This window comes from Crocuta crocuta, unplaced genomic scaffold, assembly GCF_008692635.1.
Source record: "Crocuta crocuta isolate KB4526 unplaced genomic scaffold, BGI_CrCroc_1.0 scaffold580, whole genome shotgun sequence".
Taxonomy (NCBI): Eukaryota; Metazoa; Chordata; class Mammalia; order Carnivora; family Hyaenidae; genus Crocuta; species Crocuta crocuta.
In genome coordinates this window covers 3,224,908-3,250,341 of record NW_027527940.1, presented here as the reverse complement: position 1 = coordinate 3,250,341, position 25,434 = coordinate 3,224,908, and the positions used below count along the sequence as shown (strand labels likewise).

General features: G+C 45.0%; 1 protein-coding gene and 1 long non-coding RNA gene across 2 annotated transcripts in view; one reads left to right on the top strand and one right to left on the bottom strand.

Annotated features, from left to right (window-relative positions):
• Positions 1–25,434, bottom strand: part of EPHB1 (EPH receptor B1) — a 405,640-nt gene that overhangs the window by 366,774 nt on the left and 13,432 nt on the right. The window lies entirely within an intron of this gene.
• On the top strand, positions 20,371–21,385 carry LOC144221810 (uncharacterized). Its single transcript, XR_013332185.1, has 2 exons — positions 20,371–20,618; positions 21,091–21,385. It is a non-coding gene; the product is annotated as an uncharacterized LOC144221810 (long non-coding RNA).

The following is a 25,434-nucleotide window of genomic DNA, read 5'->3' as shown; positions in this document are numbered from 1 at the left end:
TCTTCCACACAGCGGGGGCTCGTGGAGCAAAGCTCCAGGACGCACTTCCACATCCATCTCCTTCCCTCCCCTGCCCAGCAAAGGCAGCAATGTAGGGAAATGCCATGAACCCAGACAGTACGCCTGGGGAGATGCGGCCTGAAGCACAGGTCTCTGTGGTATGGACTGGGCTGTACTCTGGAGACAGCAGTCCAGCTGGTACCAACCCGTGATCTCCTGGCTCTGCCCTCAGGGTCCCCCTGAGTGCTCACGGTGGCAGCAACAGCTCCCCTTGTGCACTCACCCGTCTCCAGAGACAGAGACGGAGCTCCCCTGTCCCACCCCCAGGTCCGCCTGCTGGTCCACCTCCGTGTCACCCTCCTAAGCCACGCATCTCCCTGGGGCCAGGTGCCCTCCAAACTTCCCCTTTCTGACTGGCCACTTCACCTGTCAGGGGACTTCTCCTGGTCTCTGTGAGGTGAGGCTCTACTTCTCCCCCAGAAGCTAAAGGACCCTTCTCCATGAAGTCCTCCTGGTCTTCCTGGCCATCTTACCAGAGTCAAAATCAGTAGTTCTCAAAGAGTTGTCATCAGTATCATCTGGGAACTTGTTCAAGATGCAACTTTTTCCGTTCTACCCAAAAGCTACCCAATCAGAAGCTTGAGGTAGGGGAGCAGCAATCGGTTTCAACAAGCCCTCCAGATGATCCTTTGGAAGTCTGAGAACTACTGGCTGGGGCCAGGGGCCTCAACAACTTGTGTGCCCACTTCTGCTGGTGGCTGGGGAACCACCCGTTAAGAACCTCCCTCCACTTCAATCTCTGCGGTGCATCTGTCCAAGTTGTTCATGTGACACTCAGGCCTCCCACAACAGGTGCAGGTGTGGTCTCCGCAGGGTAGGGCTGTCCTGTCCGTGTGGGTGGTCCCTGTACCTGGCCAGCACTCCATAAATACCTCTTGCACTAGACTGGGAAAGAGAGGCCTGTGACTTCCGGGCACACTTCTACCATGAAAAGAAACCTCAAGCCCTCAGAGGCTTTTGCTTTCCCCGTGAAGAACACGGGAGCTTTAGCGGGCTGCATGTCATGGAGAAGCTTCCTGGTGGAAGAAGACCTCCCTGCCGGGTGGCTGGTGGCTCAAGGCTTGGCTTGGAGAGTGGCAGCGATGCAGCAGAGGGGGAAGCGACAGCTGGTGATGGCTGCCTCAAAGTCTCCAACACCATTATCAAATCAGCACCATAATGGCAAGAAAAAGTTATTTCTATTTTAAATTGTCAATATTAATCTAACGCTCATGATGAATGGAGTGGTGATGATAAATGGGGTGTTTAATAAAGATGAAAGCTCCAGCAGCCTAGGAGAAAACCCCCTTTGACTTAAAGTTATCGTCTTGATTAAAATTTCCATTCTATTATCCTAATCAGCAATCTTTGTTCAATGCGCTACAATTCCTATTTTCTCCACTTAGAGAGATAATTAACAACACTATAAACATATTAAAAGTAAAATGTTTATTAAAATTGCTCTGTTATCCATACTTAACGTATTTTTTGTAATGCTTCATCGAGATAACGTCCTTGCCTCCAGGAAAACTCCCCTAAAACCAACCTCTGCTCAGAGCTTCTCCCTGTTCCTGAGGCCCCCAGGGAACAACCCTCATCCTGGTCACACAGTCCTGTGTGCAACAGCTTTGTCAGTTTAACTCAGCTTAATTTCACAATATTCAACCTGACTTCTCTTCACGCAAAATGTAAGAAATTCATTACTCTCCATTATGAGTGTGTGGCTGGGATGGAATGGAGGCACGGATGGGAAAGTGAGGCATATGGAAATACAGAAAGTCCCCCCAAATAAACCACCTTGCATCTGTATGGAATGCAAATGTTTGGTTTAATTTCTGGTGTAATGAGCAAACATCCAATAGGCATGGATTATGAGCAGGCTCAGTGGGAGGAAGCCACAGTGCCTCACAGTCCAGGGCCCGACTCCAGGCACGACATCAGGGCACACAATCTCAAGGTCAAGGAGGGAAAATTGTTCAAGCCTGATTTCTTTATATATATATAACACTGACCCTTATCCAGACACAGAATGTGACTCCCCATATGGGATATCTGCTCCACGAAATACAAAACCCTGGAGCCAACTTGAAATGGCCACCGCAGATCACCCCGTGACACTCCTGGGAGGGCCACCCTGGCCAAGGCCTTCTGGTTTCCTCTTCCTCCTTCTTCCTGAACAAATCTCAGGACAGACCAACAGACTCAATCCACCCACCTTCTCATGTCCTTTAAACAAGGCTGATTTGGGGTGTCTGAGTGGCTAAGTCAGTTAAGCGTCCAACTTGGGCTTAGGTCATGATCTTGCGGTTCGTGAGTTTGAGCCCTGCATAGGGCTCTATGCTAACAGCTTGGAGCCTGGAGTCTGCCTCAGATTCTGTGCCTCCCTCTTTCTCTGCCCCTCCCCTGCTCATGCTCCCTCTATTTCTCTCTCTCTTTCCCTCTCTTTCTCTCAAAAATAAACATTAAAATTTTAAGAAGAAAAAAGTGTAATAAACAAGGTCGATTCAACACAATGCATGTCCTCCCTGCAGCCACCAGGAGTCGAGAAGGGCTGTGAGCTGCCAGTACTCCCAGAGAAGACCATGGTTTGAAAGCACTTTGGCACAGATCTCATTTAATCTTCTCCAAGACCTTGTACAGTAGGTGCCATCTGCACACTTACAGACGAGGAGACTGAGGCCCAGTGAGGGCAGGTACCTTCCTCCAAGTCACACTGCTAATGGGCTGGTGGCAGCGTCATCCTCGTGCTCACCGTGTCCTGGGCAGTCAGTGCTCTAGCTCCCTTCTCCAGGCACAAGACGAGCAGCCACCTCTGAAGCAGGAAAGGAACCAAGGCTCACCCTGCTTGTGTTGCAAACTCTCAAGAGGCTCCCGTGAACAGCCTCTCTGTCTGGGATGTGTTTTTCCATGATGTGTGTGTTTTAACCTGGGTCACCTCCGGGTATCCTGGAGCCTTCCACAGGGAAGGCCACGTTCTGTTAATCAGCGTGAACCGGCACATGCCCTCTGACCCCACGGGAAGGCAGGCATACCGGAGTTGACAACACTTAGGGAAACGAAGGAAACGGCAGTCCACATAGGCCCAGGGGTAAGGGCCATTAATCTCCCTTCACTGAAGGAAATGAAATCATTATGTCTGCAGCTAGAGAATCCAAAAGAACAAATTTCCTGCCAGGATAATAAATGGATTCTTTTGTGTTCGCCTTGACTCCCGTCACATGACCCTCCTGAACCATTCCTCAGCCAGGTGACTTGGCTGGGTAAATACCCAGAAGTTTCAGTTTCAACTTCCCAAAATGGACCAGCGAGCCGCCCTGGCTCCCCTTAGTCTTTCCTTCCCAGACCACCGCTGACAAAGGTGAGCAGGGCTTCCGTGCCTTTCCATCCTCCACAAAGGCTTTCCTGAAGACGACTAACCCCCTCCCCTCCCAGAGCCAGAAGCAGGTTTTGAAGTGACTCCATGGAGAAGAGGGGGGAAAGCCATTTTACCACTGAACAGGAATCACACAAGATGTACTCTGGAAACAATAATGACTAGTAAATATGGGCTATGAAGTCCCAGGCCAGCAGAGGAGCACCCAGGCAACGCTCCTGATGTTGTGCGTGCAGGGAACAATGTAGGGCTTGGGAGGTCTTGTGAAGGCAGCATTATGGGCAACCTGGGCCACAGTGGGCTGCACTGATACCCCTCTGAATGGGGCCCTGGAGCCCCACCCTGGCAGGTCACAAGACGCAAGCAATGAACCACTTCATAATGGGCTTCTGTTCAGACACAACACTGAGAATTCGCCTCCTAAAACGGGTCTGTGTTTGAAGGAAAAAACCACTGCTGGCTTAATATGCCCAGGGAAAACCTGTGCACTGATCGTGCCCTCCTGTCCCCTGGGTCCCTGAGAAGAGGCCACAGAAGCAGAGAAGAAAATGCAACACTGGAGTGCAGGCTGGCAGTCCTGCTTCCCCAGGGGTGTGGCCCACAGCAGAAGACCTTCTGTGCATGGGAAGAGACATGACCACAGGTCTTCTTCTGTCTGACCCAGACAGGGAACCCTCCAACTCCCAAGTATGACTGTGTGTGTGTGCATGTGTGTGTCATGGGGGGAATAGTCACAATCATCTTAAAAAGGTGAGGATGACTCCCTTATGAAAAAAAAAAAGTGAGAACTTCATAGGCTCTCTTGGACTCTACTAAAAAATTATGACATATGAGTGCTTTGGGGTAAAATAATGGATAGAAGTGATCAGTGTCTTGGCAAGAAAAATAAAAATGGAACCTCCTAGAGAGGCAGTGTGAGCACACAGATGACTATCACAGTGACATGTGCTATGTTGCCTCCCCAGATGAGACCAGACGTTGGAATTCTATGGGATGAAGGAAGTGGCTAGGCAGTCTTGTCTCTATTTAACTCTGGCTTCCCTGCACCACCCCCCCTCCCCCGGCCAGACAGCCTCAAAGCCACAGCAAAGTGTCATAGACTCCACATCCTCCACCCAATGTCACTCCTCTGGCTTCTATACCCACAGCCCTTCACTGATGCCTACCATAGCTCTTGCCTACAGGATTACAAATTGTATATTTATATAGCTGTCTACGCTACTAGATGTGCTTCTCCAAAGTATGCATCAAGTTTCATTCATCTCTGCATCTGTATATAGATGGATGGATGGATGGATGGATGGACGGATGGATGGATGGATGGATAAATCAGATTACCCAAGGCATATTATCTTCATCAATCCCACATCTTATGGAAAGAAATGAAATTAATAGTCACAAAGCACTACTCCATGATAGGAGTAGATGACAGCATCTAGATGTACATGACATGTAGATGTACATCTATACCTTACCTTATTTAATTCACACAAATATCCCAGGAAGTGATGTTTATTTTTGACTAAGGATCAATAAAGGGAAGCACTGTTCTTGAGACCCAAAGCTAGATCTGTATGGGTCCACATCCAGTGTTTAAATGGATCATGCCATCTGTCAGCCATCTTTCAGATCATAAGTGCAACAAACATTTGTTGGGCACCTGCTGTGCACCAGGCGTGATGCCACACATGGGAGGATTTAAAGACAAATCCAACATGGATTTGGATAGAGCTCTTGGGTAAGTAGGGGAGGAAACTCAAGCTCTCTACAGACTCCACAGCCAAGAAAAAAGCTGATCACATCAAAAAATACGCAAGAGGGTAGAGATACATGGCTAGAGCAGAGGGAAAAGATTATTAACTCCCTTTTCTAAAAAGCAACTATAAAGTTGGGCAAAAGTGACAAAAACAACCATTTCCAGCACTCTGGAAATTTATCAAAGACTATCTGAAAAGTGTTTATGTTTCAAAGGCTGAACATAGAATAACAACAGTGGGAATCCGTGTCACTCTTGCCTAGGGCTGCTTCCTCTGCCCCACCCATCCCCCAGCTCAGCTGACATGGAGATCCTGCCAGGAAAGGAAAGGACAGGAGAGTAGTGGGAGGTGTGGGGTAGAAGACTCACTTGGAGTGGCTGATGATGCCCACATCTAGGAGCACTGTCAGTAGAAGTAAGGATCTCAGCAGGCACGGCTGTAGTCATGTCTGGGGGAAGCATGCCTGAGGCTGTGCATATATCCAATGAAACCAGAGAGGCCCCAAGATATCCACACACTACTGGCCAGTCCCAGGACTGTGTTTGCTCATAGGAGAAGCAGAGTCAAAGCCAGAGTATGTTTCAAGATGGCCTGAATTTTGAATGTGTTTTTTATCCACACATATATCCATCAGCAGAGAATGGAAGACTCATTGACTTAAAGTGTTTAAGCACAACCCCTTTTTGACCATTGGCAAATTCCTCAGCTACCCAGGCAAGGGAGCTACCCCCAGGAAACATGCTTAAACATAAAAACACAAATTAAAATAAAACTAAACCATCATATCAATGGCCACACACTTCAAGGGAGACAGAGTTAGCCCAGGTAGGTTACTAAACAAACAAATAAACAAAACAGTAACAACAGTCTTCGGTGAGTGGGGGGGAGGGGGTACAGAACCCAGAGTTGCTACAATATACTATCTAAAATGTCCAATTTGAAATTTAAAAATTATGCTACATCTAAAGAAATTGGAAAGTGTGACCAATAATCAAGAAAAAAAGCAGTCAACAGAAATGATCTCTGAGTCCCCAGATATTGGATCCAGCAAAGAATTCAGATCAGCTATTATATATATGTTTACAAACCAAAGGAAACCATGTCTACTGAATCAGGAAAGTGTGACAACACTGAATCAACAAAAGATTTTCACTAAGGGGACAGAAATTAGAAAGAACCAAATGGAAATTCTGGAGTTAAAGAGTATAAGAACTACAATGAAATACTTACTAGAGAAACTCAGCCAAGGACTCAAGATGGAAAAAGGAAAAACCAGTGAACTTGAAGATAGATCAATGGACATTACCATACCTGAAGAACACAGAAAGAAGATTAAAGTGAAAACCACCAGAACCTCAGAAGCCTGTTGGTTAACAGCCAGCACTGCAACATGCATATAACGATAGTTACGCAAGGTGAAAAAGAGAAAAAGGGACACAAAATTTTTTGAAAAACAATGCCTTAAAACTTTTCAAATTTGATGAAAAACACTGATGTGTTTCCATATTCTGGAAGCTCGATGAACCCCAAGTTAAGGAGACTCCCACAAAGATACACCATAGTCAAACTTTTAAAAGACAGGAGAACATTTGAATGCAGCAAGAAAAAAATAATTTATGACACACAGAGGAATTTGATCTGGTTAATAATGACTTCTTTTCTGAAACAATAGAGTCCCACAGACAGTGGAATGATATTCAGTGTGCAAAAGAAAAAAAACCTGCCAACCAAAAATTATACATCCAACAAAACTATCCTACAATAAAAGAGGGCAAAATAAAGACATTGCCAGATAAACATGGACAGAAAGAAGTCACTGCTAGCAAACCTGCCTTATAGTAAATAAATAAATAACCAGTAATGGAGGTCACTCAGGTTAGAAATAAATGAACCAGAAGATAACATGAAAACATGAAAAGAATAGGTAGTGGAAAGCATATAAGTTAATATATGTACTTATGTAAGTCTTCTCAATGTATTTTAAAAGCATAAGATTATAAAGTAGGAATTGTAACCCTGCATTGTTAGTTTATAACATCCATAAATGCAGCAGGTACAACAAGAATGGTGTGAAGGAGAGGAGGCATCGCTGCAACCAGGCCATTAAGGATGTGGGGGTATCAAGAGGCTGTGAAGGTGGGCAAGAGACTCCAGGCAGAGAGAGCTGAGGAGCCACACATGTGGAGACAGGAAAGTTGTATTTGAGGAAGAGCAAGCTGTCTGATTTGAGGGCCCAGATGATAAGGCTGGAAGAGTCTCGGGCAGGTAACTAAGGAAACCTGCGGGAAGCCAGGCTGGGAAAACAGGACTGGTTTTTCCCCATTCAAAGGGAAACTGGAGGGCTTTTTGTTTTGGTTTTTGTTTTTTAATTAGAGAAATAAATCTTTCTAATCAGTGCCTCAGGAAGTGTCTTCTGGCTCCTGGCACTGCGATGGCTCAGGTCCCAGATGGAATGAGTGCCGTGATGGCACGGGCTCCAGATGGCATGGGCATGCAGGAGTGAGGCTCCTTATAAGGGAGGTTTTCAGGAGCCCACCATAATGACATGTGGTGGTGTCTACGACATCCTCTTACTTTCATTCTTCCCCAGCTCTCTAAGTTGCTGCCAATAAGTTCATTGAGGCCTCAAGCAATGAGAGAGACCCCGAGGAATGGACACTCAAGTGAATAAGAGAATAAAAGAATTTCAGTAAATCCATACACAATGCCAGGCAGTCTGATAAGCACCTCAAATTCCCTCATTTAAGCCTGAAAGGGAGATTTTACTAAATGTGTTTTATAGAGGAGGAGACTAAGGACATATTGGCCTAAGTTTCACACAGAGCAAAAGGCAGATTCAGATGCACATGTGCCTGACTCACCACTCACACTCTTCCCACACTTTTCAGCCAACTCCTCAGGTGAGAAGGTGCCCAGCCCAACAATCAGCTTTTGCAAGCAAATCAGTGGAGAAATGAGTAGAGAGCTGTTTAAGCTACACTTGTTCCTGCTTCCTTTCAGGAATCTTTCATCCCTGTCCGGGGTCCCTAGAATTCAAAACACCCAGGCTTAGCATCACTCCACGGTAAGCCGCCTCAGTTCCTCCCACCCGCGCCCACACACACACATACATACTGACATACACCTTTCAGGAAAAAGAGCTGCCACCAAAATGCAGCACAAATAGCAGGAGGAACAAGGCTGTGGGGACAGGAAGTTCCACTCCTCCAAGGCGCCCTGCCTGGGTCTGAACACGGGGCAAGCAGGGCACCTAACAGGGTTCTGGAGGCATCGTAGCCACTGTTTGATGCTCACATCAGAGCTCTTCACAGAAGCCACGAAAATGGCCCAGAAGGAACAGGGGCTTCCAGTCATACTGCGGTGCCAGTGAGTGCTGCCCCTTCTTGGCACACACACATCCTCTCCTAAGTGGGGCACAGGAAAGTGCATCCAGAGAGGGCGGCTCTGAAAGCGTGGCAGTCCAGGGAGGGAGCTCATGTCCTGGGAGGAGCCCGAGATGGGGCAACACATCACGCAGTTCAGAACCCACCCTTCCTAATAACACCTGCCAATGACAGTCCAGTGACTGTCAGTACCAGAATGAGGCAATCTGGAAGTGAGCTGGAGGGCCGTGACTAGCCAGGGCTACTAATGTCCACCGCTGTACTGGAAGCTTCTGCAGGGACTCTAGAAGGGAAGGAGCCTCACATCTGCCACCAAAGGAGAGACCAAGCAGGCAGCCAGGGAGCTGGCATTTACAACATGTACCAGCTCTGCACACTGCAAAATGGCATCCACATTACAACTTTCCACCAACTTCATAAAATACATTTTATTGGTATTGTTACGGCTCTGACTCAGACAACTTCATAAATTTTTTCCTTCATATGGAAGAGGGTGCTGTTACATACTCACTCGTTTGAAAGACACAAGTTCAATTGCCAAGGCCCATTTAATTAAACATGCACACTAAGAAACAATTTTTTAAAGGACTAGGACATACATAGACTATTTGTAGTGCTTTAATTTAGAGGGTTTTAATGCATCCAAGAGCCAGATTAATTTTATTTGGCCTGCACAGAGATGTTAAAGAGGGGGAGAGGGGGAGGGGGAGGAAGAAAGGAAGAAAGAAAGAAAGAAAGAAAGAAAGAAAGAAAGAAAGAAAGAAAGAAAAGAAAGAAAGAAAGAAAGAAAAAGAAAAAGTGTTTTTTGTCAAGGCTTAAAAATTGGGTATTATCCCCTTGAAAATCCAAAAGATGAGGCAATGCCCATATACCTAGATGGGGTTGGGCTCATCTGTCTACACGGCCCCCACTAGGCCACCTCACCTGGTTACAAAACCTATAGTCCCTAGCAGTCATGGGGCCCTGCTCAAGATGAACCCCAAACTCTAACACAGCAGTCTACTACAGGCCAAGCACAGGCACTGTGGGGAAACAAGTAAGTAAGACCTGGTTCCTGTGCCCCAGTGGTTCATTCTGCTTGGGGAGACAGACACACACAAATCACTTATCAAAAGAGAAATGAGAGTCAGAGAATAACGGAAGATCCAAGGGGAGAGACTCTGTAGGGAAAGTCAGAGGAGCAATGGGGTCCCACAAAGAAATGTGACTCCTTGCCCCCAGCCCCAAGACCTCCTAGCAGGATGCCAGGGGCCCTAACGAGGTCCCAGTCCTAGCCCATGCCTCAACAAAGCAGAAGCATGTTCCACCTTCCACTTGTTTATTCCAGAGTAGAATCATCTGGAAGCTTTTTCATCCCCCAGACAAACAGGTCCCACCATCTAAGGAGCTGGGCTCCTTTTCTGGGGGGAGGGGAATCTGTTCACCAGGACATGGAAAACACTCACCATGTGGCTCTGGAGGACTGCCTCCCATTACTCACCACTGCCCTGCCCTATGCCAGACCCCATCTCGGCCACATCCTCTATGTCAGGGGTTTATCCACTGCATTGACCATCCTACTCAAGGGCAGTCTGCCATGTGGCCAAGATCAGGCATCCTTGGCCTTGTGCCTGAGACATGGCACAGAGTGACTTTCAAGGTATCCAAGGACAGAGGTATTTGAAAGACATGCCAGAGCCCTCTCCTTGTAACCTAAAACCTCCTTCTTAGCTCCAGTCACACTGTCTTCCACAGGACTCACTCTCCTCCACTCCTGTCTCATGACAGGCAGTGGCTGGTGACACAGCCAGAACAGCCAACAACAAAGGAACAGACTCTAGGGGTCCAGGTGAAGCTCAGATCACTCGTTCTATCCATGCATGGAAATAGCCACCAGCCAGTAACTAGCATGGTAATGGCAGGGCTGTGGCTGTCGCTGTCATGCACTCATGCTAGGCAAGCACAGGACCCTATACAATCAGCAGGCAACGGGGCAAGAAAGACAGAAAGACAGAAAGACTTGGGTCTGAACAATCAAGTTCACATCCTAATCCTGTGAGTTCCAGATGATGGGCCTTGGCCTGTTAACCTCTCTATCTGTAAAATAGGAATAATATTTTGGGATTTTACACTGAGAATCAAATGAGGCAACATATGCAAAGCACGTAATACAGTGCCTGGCACATAGATGGCACTATGTAAATATTAGTTCTCTTCCATTTGAACATTATTTGATGAATTAATGGATGAATACATGGTAGAAGAAAAAGAATTTACTTGAAAATGTTCCAGATTGCTTCTAATTATTCCATTCTTGTTATTTTTATTAATATCTCTCTGGGAGTCGAGTGTTTACCTTTATTTTCTAGCTTCAAAGTTGCATGCAAAAAAGCTGACTTCTTTTCACCTATTTCTCTTGTAATTAGGGTACTCTGCCACCAGGTGGCGGTGGCTGATTTGGGCTGGTCATCAAGCTGGAAGACTCCTGATTTGTCTTAGATCCAGCTACAACCATGATTTTCCAGATATTAATTTTCAAAGCGCAAGGAAGGCTGCCTCTGATTGATTAGAAGATAATAGAAGTGAAGGATTTTTAAATTTATTTCTGAGAGAGAGAGAGAGAGCACGCGCGCGCAAGAGCAAGGGAGGGTCAGAGAGAGAGGGAAATACAGAATCCAAAATAAGCTCCAGACTCTGAGCTAGCTGTCAGCACAGAGCCCGACGTGGGGCTTGAACCCACAAACCGCGAGATCATGACCTGAACCGAAGTTGGATGCTTAACCGACTGAGCTACCCAGGCACCCCATGAAGGATTTTTTTTTTTTTTAAAGCAAAGTGCTAGCAATTATTCTCCCATGACTTTCAATAGCATGAGAGGATAAGGTTTTAAATTTGGGCAAAATAGATGACATAGTAGAAAGAACTGACTGACCAACAAGATAATAACATTTTAGCATAAACTGTTAAGAGACTCTGTAGAGAAGACACCCAGGAGATGTCCCCCAGAGCCAAAATAAGCCCAGGAAAGCTGTGAGGGGACAAAAGGCCACAGATAGAAAATCAGGAAACCATGATTTCCTTTTGGCTCTGTTTCCAACATATTGTAAGACTCTGGCCAAAACAGCAAACTTTTCTTTGCCTCAGTTTCCTCACTATAAAAGGAAATGAGGGAGTAAATGAGATTGTATGGCTCCCAATGACTTTGGATGACATGAATCTTCTACCTTTCTGTGTTGCATCTCCCTGATCCTAGCCTCTGTCCTTTCTGGTAATGACAGATCTCCAACTAAACCCCAGGCCAGAATCCCAGGTGACCAGCTGCATTCCCAGGAAACCTGATCACTGAGCCTAAGGGTGCCAAGGGGCAAGAGTGGGGGACCAGAGCAGTCCAGAACCAAAGACTCCCTAAAACCTCCCAAATAGTCCTGAAGCTCAATCCCACTCAAACTGCATCCCTGTTCTATGCTCCCCATAGTCCCACCTCCACTGCTTGCCTATTCTCGGGGTCCACCCCGGCTGCTATCTCCTCCTTGCACGTGGCTGTGCACACGGCTGTGTAACATCCAGGGCCTGTTCTGTGGGGCAACTATCACCGCTTGTCTTATCGCCAGAGCATCCACAAGGGAGAAACAGCATAAGGCTATTCATGTTCCCCACTCTCCTTTTAAATTTTCCTTGTATGGACATGGTAGAAAATTCCATCAAATAGGCCCTAATACCTAGGTCCTTCATATTGGTGAATCCTAAATCTGTGGCAGCCGAGGGAGAACTTCCTGGAAGACTTTGCTCCTTTGAAAAAACCAGGCTTGTATACAAATGAGCAAGCAAGGCTTAAGGAAGCCCCAGGCCAAGAACTCCCCTTTCTTCCCCACTGAAGTTCAGCCCTTCAGGCACCCTTTCCCACCAACCCCACCCCTCCCCCTGCTCTGGCAAGGTTTGTATGGAAAGATCGGTTGTCTCCTACCAGCCATCGTCCTGGACAGCTGGGGCATTCTGCAAAGCAGTCTGAACCCTCGGGGAACCCTCTGGGGGTCGCTCTTGAGTTTATATCAATGATCCAAGAAGAATGACAATCAGGGATCCTTTAGTTGTAAATCAAGTTTTAAAACATCTTTTTTTAAAAGAAAAAAATTATCCTCAATTTAAAAAGTATTAATCTGCCTTTTTATAGCCAAAAAGATATGCTACAGCTCAAAGACAGGATCATAAAATAGAAAATACACTCTTCAGTTAAGAGGTGCTTGAGAGACTAGGTTAATCTTTTAAAGGAAACTTTTACAAATGGGTCCCAACATGCTCCTGACACATTGATTGCTGGTGTTCTCCATACAGAATGGCTGTAGCTGCTCCTTAACTTCAGGGACAACTTAGCTTCCAGCCACATGAACAACTATCATCTTTTTTCAAAATCAACTCTATGCGTCAATCCTAATGGTGAACACATTAAGAGATAGGTATTTGCTAATGACTCATTTTAACTAGTTAAAGTCATTTACCTAAATTCATCAGAATAAGAAAATGGAAAAGCGAGCTTTTATTAACAGTAGCCTCCTCTATAAATAGAGAAACAATGTCTTCTTTCTTTAGACAAATTTATTCAAGATTAGTCACTTGGGAATTGGAAAAGCAGGAGAGCTCCTATTTCTTTTCCGGTCAATGAATTAACATGAAGGAGAAAGTAAATGCGGAAGTAGCTGCATAATAAAAGACATTAAGTTTCTTATCTTGATTAAACTCAGGCTGATTCATATTGTTAGTTTTAAGCCTGCATTTCATATTTATAACTGAAATACTAACATAGTGTGTGCATGTTTTTGTTAAAATGTCCTTTTGTTGAATGTAGATACTCACAGTACATAAATATGTGGTTTTAACCAAACAAAATAATTTGAATATCTGTTATTTCCGTTACACTTTATTTGCCTAATAAAACATAGCTTAAAAACATCACCAAATATATATCGTTTCTCTAGTAGATTGGAAATGGTTTCTCTCTTAATATATAAATATCTGCTTCAATTTGTATGAATAAATAAAATTCCAAAAAGATTACTACATTTTCAGATGTAAAATTAAAAATAGACAAATGAAGTTAATTCTTTAAATGCACCTTTTAAAAAAATCTGCATCTGATTTATGAAAAACTAAAAGCTTAAATCCATTATTAAAATTTATTTTAATTGAAAAAGCTGCATATAATAGGTGTTGAAATCATGCTTTGCATTGACTATTGCTGTCAAATCAACCTGGGAACAAATAGGGACTGATCATGCCTTAGGGAGTGTTCAGTGTGTCCAGGGTGGCCAGATGGTCTGGGATGACTGTGCCCACTGGGTGCCCAGGGGACAGCTCTCCCAGAGAGAGGACCTATCTCTTTCCCACCTCCAGACACCCTCTGCATCAACTTCTGCCTTCAAACAACATGTGCACAGAAGATACAAACTGCTGACTGAGAATAGAACCTTTCTCGAAAACCTTATTTATGAAGAAGCTTGCTGGCTCTTGGTAGAGCACCAGTCATTTCTGTATTTGGACCAAAACAGCTCCCACACCTGCAGCCTCCAACCTGTGACCAAAGGAGGCCACAGGCAGGGAGACAGGAACCCCCAGGTTCTGACGGAGGGGATGCAGACACCGGTTGAGAATGGAGACAGAGGCCTGGGGAGCCTGGGAAACTGACACACCTTCCTCACCCTTCCTCCTTCCCCTGTCAGGCTCTTTCCTTCACAGAGGCACCACTGAGGTTCAAGGGCCTGTCTTCTCACCTCCACCAGAGTCTGTCCCACTTGTCTGGATGTATCAGGTGCTGGGACAGCAAGAACACAGGCTTTGGAGCCAGACTGTCCTGGATTGGACTCTTGGCTGCCATTTCTACTTACACTGGGCATGTCACATCACCTCCACGGGCCTCCAGGTCCTTAAGTATGAAGTGTTGTGGTCAAGATTCAAAACAATACAGATAAAGACACCAGCCCAGTGCCCAGCTGCACTGTCAACATCAAGAAATGTCCTACTCACACATCTGTTAATGTGTTCCCATTATCAACTCCTCTGGAGGGCTAGAAGTAGCAATCATATGAGCGGGAATCTGACCTACCACCATTAAATGCTGTCCATCTTAGGAAAGAGAAAGGATCTCTGGTGTTCTGACCCCAGTCCCACCAAGATAGACCTGGTTTCTCCAGAGTCCCTACCACCTCCAATATCATGTGCCAGTATCTCTTCCCTCAAGCAATGGCTTGACTAAGGCACTACCACCAGGTGTAAAACCCTGCTCAGATGTTCATGCAGCTTCTCCCATGGTCACCTAACCTCTGACAGAATCAAGAACCTGAATCCCAGACACCTTGTGGAAGCCAAGAAAGAGAGGCTGCCAATGCATTACGCACGTGTCCAGCCAACCGTGAGAGAGCACCTCTAAATTACCCCCTGTTCACTTGACTGGGGAAGTAGCATTTGTTTTCATTTTCCAGGACAGACAGTCAATCACTTGTATGTGGCAGAAATAAAGATAAATACCACCCATTGAACTTTAAATCAAAATGTTAATCCCAGGCTGACTTCTCTGTCAATTACTTCTACTGAAGTAATTCAGCAGGCTTTGATTATACCCAAAATTAATGCTCTGGTGTAGATTATGTCTATTAATCACAGATTTTGATGGTGGCTGCTCATCCCAAACTGCCCGGATGGTCAAGAGACCTCTGCCTGCGTGTCTCCAACTCATAGATTATAAGACAATCTCCAACAGGGAGTATTTGAAAAGACCACTTGATGTTAACATAGTAAAAAGGCTCAAAGGGCAGGGCCATCCTTAAGAAGAAACCAGAAGATGACATGTTATGAGCATTAAAAAAAGGCAGAGCACTATTCTATCTTTACTAAGGACCAAGCAAGAGAGACTGGGACTGGTCAATCTGAATCCAGCAGAAAAGATCCAAGAGTGGACCCCAGGCATGATCACACCAAAGACCGTCGTGGACAACTCACACTCACATCCCAAAAGATCACCCATAAGTCAGTTTGGGTTGTGTGGAGGAAAAAATGAAAATAAAAAGAAAAAACCCTGGCTCTGGAGCTCTAAAGGGGATAGTTAGGAATCTAGATTGGAACACCAAATGCCCATTTCATCTCCACAAAGCTGGAGTCCCTAAATCTCCCCTCAGTCTGAGCCTCTCATTTAACATATATTTATTTGGCACTTATTGTTTATCAGGTTCTATTCTAGACACGGAGTAAGATCCCTGTCATCATGGGGTTTGCATTCTAGGGAGCCTGGCGATTCACCGGGCCCAGCCTTCCCATTTCCTGCGGAGAAAGACAGAAGCTCGTCTTTTCCCTCTGTCTAAGTGCCTTCCGGCCATCACCTGCACAATTGCCAGGGCAACCTTCTTAATGGTAAACTTGACCAAATCCCTTCAGTGGTCCCCTGCCTAAAATGGAGAGTCCAAGCTTCCTAGGTTCCGGTGTGCCTCCATAACCCCCTCTGCACAGCCTTCCAGATTCAAGTCATGTGATATACACACAGTGCTGGTCAGCGCACTGCTCTGCTGTTGCCTGTTTGCTCTGCATGCATGCCCCGCATCTCGCCCTTCACCATCAAACACCACCTTGCCCTTGGAAACTGCCTCAGAGCAGCTCCTCCAGATGCCCTCAGGCTCAGCCAAGCCCCTCTGCTGGCCCCCAGAGCACCCTCATCTTCTTTCAGTGCCAGTACCTACAATGCTGATATGCCACTGCCTGCTCATCTGCTCTTTCTCCCTCAAGACTGAACTCCATTTCTCCTGAAACAGTGTTTTATATGTTCTATAGTCCCAGCACAGTGTCTGGAACATATTAGGTGCTCAATGAAAGTTTACTGTCCTGAACCAATCATACCATAAAACCTAACCACCCTTTAGTACACTGTTTCCATGGAAAAACTGTGCTCCAAGTTCTGCCTGGCCTGTCAGAGACACAGCCTGCCCATTCAAAGTTCCAATGACAAAAATATTGGTCCATTTGGCATAGTCTATCCTGTGCTGTGCCTCCCATGAAACCATAGTGGTGGTGTCACAGGGTCAGTGTGTGGCCACCAGCAGATCAAAGCTGGAGAATCTAGTTGGGTTTACCCCTGCAGCCTCACTCATGAGAGAATGAGAATCCCAAGGGACTCCAAGATGGGTTTTGCCAGATGCTGGCTGATGGCCCTGGGATATTATCACTGAGGTTGACCATAAAGGATATGGGGTACATCACTGTGGGCATGCTCTGCAGAAACTTAAATATTCAAATCTCTTTTCCACACAGAAAAGAAATTCACGTAAAAAGTACTTTTTAATAAGAAGTAATAAGCCAGCATTACTGGCCACTGCTAAAACATATCCAATACCAGCACTTCCTATAAGTTGAGAGTCATATCAATCATGAATGCATGGTCACAGCATTAAATATGCTGTCCCACAGGGTTAGAAAGTTGTGCCCTTTGCAACTCTTCTCTGGTTCTTCTGATTACGTCAAGAAGAAAGCTCCACTGGGGACTTGTGTGTCATTAGCACCTCTCTACCACTTACCAATTTTACTTTTTAAGGAATTAAGAGTAGGCTTCACACTCAGTCAAAAGCTAGATTTCAATACCATTAATTTAAATATCCTCATGTTTACAGTCACCTGCTATCTGTGAAAAGTGAGAATGGTTTTCCCTGGCAGTGGTGAGATCAAGTTTCCTTTCTGAAATACATGTATTCAAGGTTTTAAGTGAACGTAAGGACAAATACCAGGTATGTGCTAGCACTGGTGGTACTGGGGATAAGGGGAGAATCACGGCCGTGACACTCAGATGGCAGAAGCTGGGGGACAGAAGCACGTCCTCGCTTAACATGGCAAATTTTCAGGGAGTGCACTGACTCAGACACTTCATCTGAATATCTGGAAGTTCAGCTGTCTCATGACTTATCCCAGATTTCTTTCCAGCTCCGTTCTGTCACTGGATATGGAATCTCCACTTTGGAAAATCAGGAAAGCTCAGAAGCACATAACTCCTTTGTAGTGGGGGGAAGGGGGCAAGGGGAGCCAATAAATCTTATAAAATGGAAACAAAGCACTGGGCCAAGCCACAGTGGCCCGAAGGGACAGAAGGTCAAGTTCCAAAGGTAATTTTCCATTTGTATAGAGGCACCCTTCAGGGGATACAAAGTCAAACCAACTCCAAACATAGGGAAAATGTCTTCAGGGAAGTGGAAGCAGCTTGTGGGAAGTATAGGAAAAGAAGGGAGAAACATCAGAGGGGAAGCCAGAAGGAAGAAACATCAGAAGTCAGAAGGAAGCTATGTTGCTTAATTTGGAGGGACATGGGCCAGTCTGTCAACCTGGGGACAGCAAGCTGGAGAAAGTGAGGACAGGAAAAAACAGTGGGAAGGCATGGTCCCAGAGCATCTGCTGCCACCTAAATCTGACCAGATCTGGGGTCAGCAAGCTGGTCCAGAATTGTGGGGTCAGGGGTCCAGCTCAACAAGCCTAGTTAGATTCTGGGACTCTGTGGGTCCATGCCTGGTCTTGTCTCCCAGCTGCTCTCCCAAGCTCTGGGACAGATTAGAGGCCATGCCGACACATTTTCAGAGCTCTTAGAAGCAATTTGCCTGGAGTGGACACTGGACGTCCTCTTATGACACATCTCCTCAGAGACCAGTCTGGAATTTATTCATTGGAAGGGTATGGAAACAATACTCTAGTTGCATGGGGGATGCCATGACAGTTTACAGTAGAGTAGGAAATCACTATCCATTTCAAAAATGGAGGCAGAGCTTTGGTGGGGCCCTTTTATGGATGACATCAGAGCAAATGCAAAGTACCCAAACCCCAAGCCTTGAGGCCCCAGGATGGGAAGGGCCTCCTGTGAATAAAGCACCTTCTATACCATGTTCTCCAATGTTTCTCAGCCCATCAGCATCAATATCTGCTACTGAAAAGGGATCCCTTCATACTGAGAAACAGGACCCATAACAGCTAATGAGTCTGCACGGTTAGCAGCAAGACCACAGCCTTAAGAAACCACAGCCTTCAAAAAACAGCAGGCTGAACACACAGCATCTTCTCCTCTTCCTTTAGGTAGAGGAGAGCAGAAACCCAGACGCACAGAGAGAATGGAGTAGAGAAAAGACTTCATTAAGCTCCTTGATAAAAGTCCATAGACAAATGCTTCCTTTTGAAGCAGAATGGAAAAAAGTCATATAGGCAAGAAAAAAGGGAGCTACAGTTAAGAAACAATCTACTATCGGATTCTTAAACGTGGACCACTAGATCTCTGAGGATCCCTACAGCAAGAAAGACAAATAAACAGGAAAAAATGGTCAATTCAAAAATTCTTTCCTCAGCCCTTCATGACTTCCCCCCAAACTGCACGTAAAAATTCTCTAATCAGTACCCTCGGAAACCAGACATTGGATCCAAGCAGCAAGAACAAGACACCATGTAAAAAACAGACCAATCACAGAGGAAAGTGACCTTATAAAGCTTAAAAAATGATTGCCAAAATTTATGTATCTTTCAAACAATGGTTGTAGGATGAAGCCAAGGAATCTCCCTTCACAGAACAGGAAATAAGAAAAAGAGGTAAGAGTCATGGAGGCTCCTTCCAGGCATCCAGGGGCAAGTTTACTTTCTATGCACCTTTCCTTAGAAGTTATTTGAGGCTGCTTTGCAGCCAAACAAGGGTATCAGTCATAAGAGAGAAAGACAAGAAGCCAGGACACAGGGAGTGGATTAACCCATGAGATTAAAGCTGATAAGTCTCTGAGGGTTGCTGCACAGCAGACCTGGAGAAAACCAGCCTGGACAGGAGCATGAGAGTGAAGGACCCCAGGAAGGAAGTCTCTGAAAAATGAGAGGGTACAAGCTTGGGTACATACTGGGATGGAGTGTTTGAAAATACTTGGGGAAAACTTATTATGGTGGCACTCTGGGAATATAGAAGTGGCATATATTACAAAAAAAAAGAAAAAAGAAAGAATGAAAGGCAATCCAAAACTCCAGGAGAAAAAAACAGAAAAATGGACAAGAAAGGCACCGTCCAAACATGTAACAGACCAAATGAAGTATTTTTGGTCTGTTTTTTGAGTAACAGGTAGTATATAAAAAAAATGCTAGAAATATTTAATTTTAAATGGCTCATGGGATGCCTGGGTGGCTGCATCGGTTAAGCGTCCAACACTTGATTATCAGCTCAGGTTGTGATCTCGAGATCCTGAGATAGAGCCCCTCACTGGGCTCCACGCTAAGCATGGAGCCTGCTTGGGATTTTCTCTTCCTCTCTCTCTGCCCCTCTCCCTCTCTCAAAATAAATAAGCATTAAATTAATTAATAAATTAGTTAATTAATTAATTAAATGTGAGCCTTCAGGAGTGAGAGCATTAGAAACTTGGACAACAAAGTCAGTCACAGCATGCTGCCTGGCCTCGCAGCGAACCACACTTTCAGATTATGATGTCATTAATGCCATGTAATGGGCTTTTGGCTTTCAGAATCAACCCATGGTCAGATTACGGAATGTTCTGCTGTGATTAAAGAACTAAATACAAACATGGACCTTCACAATGCAAAAGTGAAGACACAGCTGATGAGACTTCGGACGAGCTGCTGAGAAGGATGCAAGGTGCCAATGTCTTCACTTCACAAAAAAAAAAAAAAAAAAAAAAAAAAAAAAAAAAAAGATGTCTAAGTCTCAGTTTAATGGAACCTAAATTGTAAAAATAAAGGCAAGAGTGTTGTTATTTTCATAGAACCAGACAAATGNCAAAAAAAAAAAAAAAAAAAAAAAAAAAAAAAAATGCAGAATCAGGCAGACTGAACAAGAAATAGAGATTTGGGTATCAGGAGGAGTTGGATGGGGAGAAAAGGAAGGATTAAAGGGTTCAGGCTCCAATCTATTATTTCAGGAATGCCAACAGACAGTATATTCAAAAGTCCACTGAATTTCATAAATCAAGAGACATGGCTATACAAGCGTTACATACAGACATGGGCATAATTACCAGAAGAATAAAATATAAATACAATACAAATAGTTACTTCTGAGAAGTAAGGCTGAGAACAGGAAGAAGTGGAACACAGGTATGTTAACTTTTCGTTTTTAAAACCTTCATAGTTATTTTCCAAATGTGCATTTATGCTGGTAAAATCAAAGATTTTAATTAAAAATATTTTTGGAAAAAGAATCAAGAGAACTTTTTTCTTTGGCATTAGTGAAAAATTTAGCAAAATATGAAGGTCTATATATTTGAAATAGTAATAGTATTATATCAATGCTAATTCCTTGATTTTGATCCTTAAGGAAGAATTTCTTCACTTTTAGGAAACAAACACGGATTTAGGAATGAACAGGCATTATACATGCAACTTTCTTTCAAACACTTCAGAAAATAACAACTCTGTATGTGTATGTGAGCATATATGTGCAGGGAAAGGAAGAAGTAAAGCATTCACCTCTGAGGAACCTGGGTGAAGGGGTGTATTAGTTTGCTAGAGTTGCTATAAGAAAGCACTGCAAACAGGGTGGCTTTAACAGAAATGTATCTTTTCACAGCTCTGGAGGCTGGAAGTCCAAGGTCAAAGCGTCAGCAGGGGAGTTCCTTCCAGGGCTGTGTGGAAGGCTCTGTTCCAGGCCTCTCCTCCCACTGCTGGTGGTTTGCTGGCCATCTCAGGCTTCCCTCAGCTTGTTGGAACATCTCTGCCTTCATGTTCTCACGGCCTTCTCCCTGTGTATGTGAATTGTCCAAACTGCCCCTTTTCATATGGACGCCAGTCATATTGGATTAGAGGCCCACCCTCTTCCAGGATGGCCTCATCTTAATTTAACGAATAAATCTGCAACAACCCTATTTCCAAATAAGGTCACATTCTGAGAGGTACAGGGGTGAGATTAAGTGCTTCAATATATCTTTTATGGGTTGGAGGGGATATAATTCAACCTGCAACAAGGACACCATGGAGTTCTTTGTACTATACTTAAAACTTTTCTGTAGGTCTGAAATTACTTCAAAATTGAGAGGTTTTTGTTTTTTTAAGGTAAATAGAAAGGAGCTCTAAGAAGGACTGAAGGGGAGGGTGTGCAGGGGAGGAGAGCAAGATCAGGGAGCCCTCTCACAGCCATGGGGTTCTAAAAGCCCACAAGGGAGGCAGCTGCTGAGTGGAATCTGGGGACAGAGTCACAAAGTCCCTATGCCCCCAGTACAAAGATAACCTCCTACCCCCACCCCCATGGTGATGGACTCAGGTCCTTGAAGAGAAGCCTCACCCAAGATGTGCATCAAGAACACAATTATTTTTCCCTTTGAAACAAGCATATAGCAGGGCGTATTTGCCCAGCATCTCAGTAGACGCTAGCAGTGGTTAATTAGAAGAATGTTGCTACACAAAGACACTAAATAATTGTGTGTTTCACAGAATTTTATTCCTTACTAGTATCTCTTAAAAATAGCACACTCCATATGAGAGTTTTCCGCTTATTCAAATCACGTCTGAGAAACACACATTTGTACAGCAATACTTCATCAACGGGGAGGAAGATGGGGAGGGTAGGTGTGTCCCAGAGTACGAGCTGGGTGATAGACAACCCCAACCTGCAGGCCTCAGGCAGCTCATGTTTGCACCACTCAGACCTCCTCTTCTAATGCCTCCAGAGAAGGGACCCAGTGACCCCCATGCATGCCCCACCCCAACCTCTATCACCCTGACAGTTCCACTCTCCTGCAGTACAGAAAATAGTGGGGTGGCATCTTCCTAACTAGAAATGTCTGTACTTAAAAAGTATCATCAAGCCAATCCAGCTGTCCGTCCATGCACTGGTTCAGTGTACACATGTACCAGGACTCTGCTGACCAGCGTCCAGAGTACTACCAGACCCTTTCCACGACCCTCAGCCTCCTTCTGGCTTGGGACAGTCTCACAGAGTAGTCTCCAGCCTTAAACACCTTGCTGGGCCCCTGGAAAGCCACAGAGATCGGAAAAGGCACCAAACAGGATCTCCACTTCTGGCTGTGCCGCTAATCGGCTGCATGACCTGGGGAGTTAATTCAAACTCTCAGGAACTCAGATTCCTAATCTGTAAAATAATTAGGTTGAGTCAGATGTTGGGAATTAACATACGTTTTCATGTATAATGGCCCAAATGGGGACTAGTCTCTAAAAAGATTCTAACTGACCAGGAGGAACAGAACAAGAGGACAACCTTCAGCCTGAAATGCCCTATTTGTTTCAATCCCACTTGGGGAGCTGGGAGGTCCATGCTAGACTTCTCATTACGGCACTATATTCAGAATCATATTCTTCGCTGGCCTGTTAAGACCCCATGACCTTTTTTGCTCCTACTCATACAGAGTTGCTTTTACTTCCATCTTTTAGGCAGTGATTTTCACCAACCATTCACCAAAAGCCCAAACAGCTCCAAGACATGAATTTTGCACATTTATTCCAACTCGAACATAATCTCTTTTCTTGAAAGCTGTCCAAGGTGCCAAGCAGATGTCTTTCCTCAATGGAGTACCAAATAAGGGAAAATGGGAACTCAGATCACGGGTCCTTAAGAGAGGCGAAGCCTCCGAGCCAGCGGGCCAGGAAGGCTTCCTGGGAGTCCAAGGAGGCATGAAATAGGCCAAAGGGTGTGGGGGACTCAAAGGAGTACCAAATAAGGGAAGAGTAAAAAACAGGGGCAGGAAAAAAAAAAAAAAAACACATAAGCAAAGAGATGGGGCAGCGAATGCCCATCTGAGGGGCATCCCAGCCAGAACATGAGGACTCAGGGTGGGGTGCCAAAGGAGGACTATTACCCTACTTTTCATAACCACCTCTGTACTCTATAGTTTCACCCACCCATCGACCACCCCCAGCTCTCTAGGAGAAGGAGTAATGGGGGCCAATCATAGAATTCCAGACCCTTGGCATGGTGACTCGTTCAAGGATGAGCCTGTGACCTAGGTTGGGATCAAACGAATGACCCCAAGGAATGTGCAGGAACCAAGAAATGAGTCTCACTGTTTCTGTTGTGGTCAGAACAACAGACCTGCTACCCATTATGGGAAAGCCTGAGGCTAACCCCAAGGAAGCGGGGCAGAGGGACGGAAACTGAGTCTTGAAAGCATATGGACTCCAGCCATGCCTGAACCCAGAATCACCACTGATCTTTCAATTACATGGGCCACTAAGGTAAGTGTATATGTATTCATATGCATTGACTTGCTTACTCAGAACCAAAAGAATTGTAATGGGCATAGCCCTAAGCTCAGGTTAGAGAGAAGAGAAAGTGCTAGACTGGTGTGTCAAATAAACCTGGCCTCAAATCCTGGCACTATCACAGGATAGCTGTGTGTGTCTGAATAAGTCACTTAGGTTCCACAAGCCCCAGTTTCCTCATCTACAAAATGGACAGAATAATTCATGAGCTGATGTACATGAAAATGCAGGCTCTGTGAATATCAGTAGAATCTGTGGCACTTGTACTTGATGATGTGGGAGACACTGAAGCACTCTGGGCAGAGAATTCACTCTAAGGAAAATGTGCATTATGTTCATTAGCCTGGGCGCAGTACAGGCTGGATAGAGGGAATGATGCCCACCCAGGGAGCCCACTGCATGCTGCACTCCAGGTGGAGAACACGCACCACACCCCATGGGTGCAGTGTCAGATGCTGAGAGAGCTGAGGCCTCTTTCTCACTGTGGACCGCACCTGCCAGGGGCTGCTGAAAAAGAAGTCCCCTGCACCTCCACCGTCTTTCCCCCAGTAAAATAGATAAACGACCCCTACCTTCTTTCTCCAGGATTGGGTAGAGAATTAACTATGAGCTCTACAAACTACTTTGTACTCCCCGTGGAAAAGCTGCTATGTAGCTATAAGGGGTGATTAATTTTATGTCTCTAAATGTCTCAGTATCATTTGCCAGAATGATGATTTATTATTTAGACAACCTTTATATTTCCAAGGGGCTTTAAAACCATTTATAGTGGAGAATGAAATAAAACTGATTAGGGCCCTGAAAAACAGGAGTGGTGAAGAAATGCACAAGGAGCCGGGGGTTATTTATCCAGAACCTGAGAAGGCAGATGAAGGACACAGCAAGAATCGTCAATTACATGCAAAGCAGTATTCCTGAGGAGAGGCCCGTATCCTGCCCTTACGTGATCAGGGGAAAAGAAATGAGGGGAAAAAAATGGCAAAGCATCCAGACTGATTTTGGCTAGACATCAAGACGATAAAAGGAAGAACTTCCTAAATGTATACTGCTTCTAAGCTAGGCATCTAAAAACATTTTCCAGTACCGCTTACATTCTAATACTATATGGAAGAAAATACAATATAGAAAGACAATGCAGATATGGTCAAAGAATTACCATATTCTTCAAGCAATGCCAGGGGATGAAAAACATGGTAGAAAACTGGGAGGCGAGTGTTTTATTTCTTTAAGGAAGAAAAAGTAAACACTATGTGCCCTAAAGCCAAGCCATGGTGAAAGATGGAGACTGGGGTATATTTGTATACAGAGGAAACATGGAGATGGCCTGGAGATGGATTGGTTTGAGTAAGAACCACCAAATCTATATCCCTTCCTTCTTAACTCTTCCTAGGCCACTAGATGATGGTGTATCTGGATCTTGCTAAAGTACTTCATGAAATGGCGGATCAGATGGAGAGCTCTGGGCAGAGACAAATACAAATTGGTGGATTCACAGCTGTCAGAACAGTAGCCAAAGAGGGCCCAATGGAAAGCAGCATCTCCTGTGAGATTTCACAGGCTCTGTTCTCTTTGGCATTCTCATCAACCACTTGGATGAAACCCTGCAAGGGACACTCATCTGATCTCAATTGCTGGGATGCTCAGCCAAAACCAACCAGATGAAATGAACAGTCCTGCATGCTTAGGTTCAAAACCATCC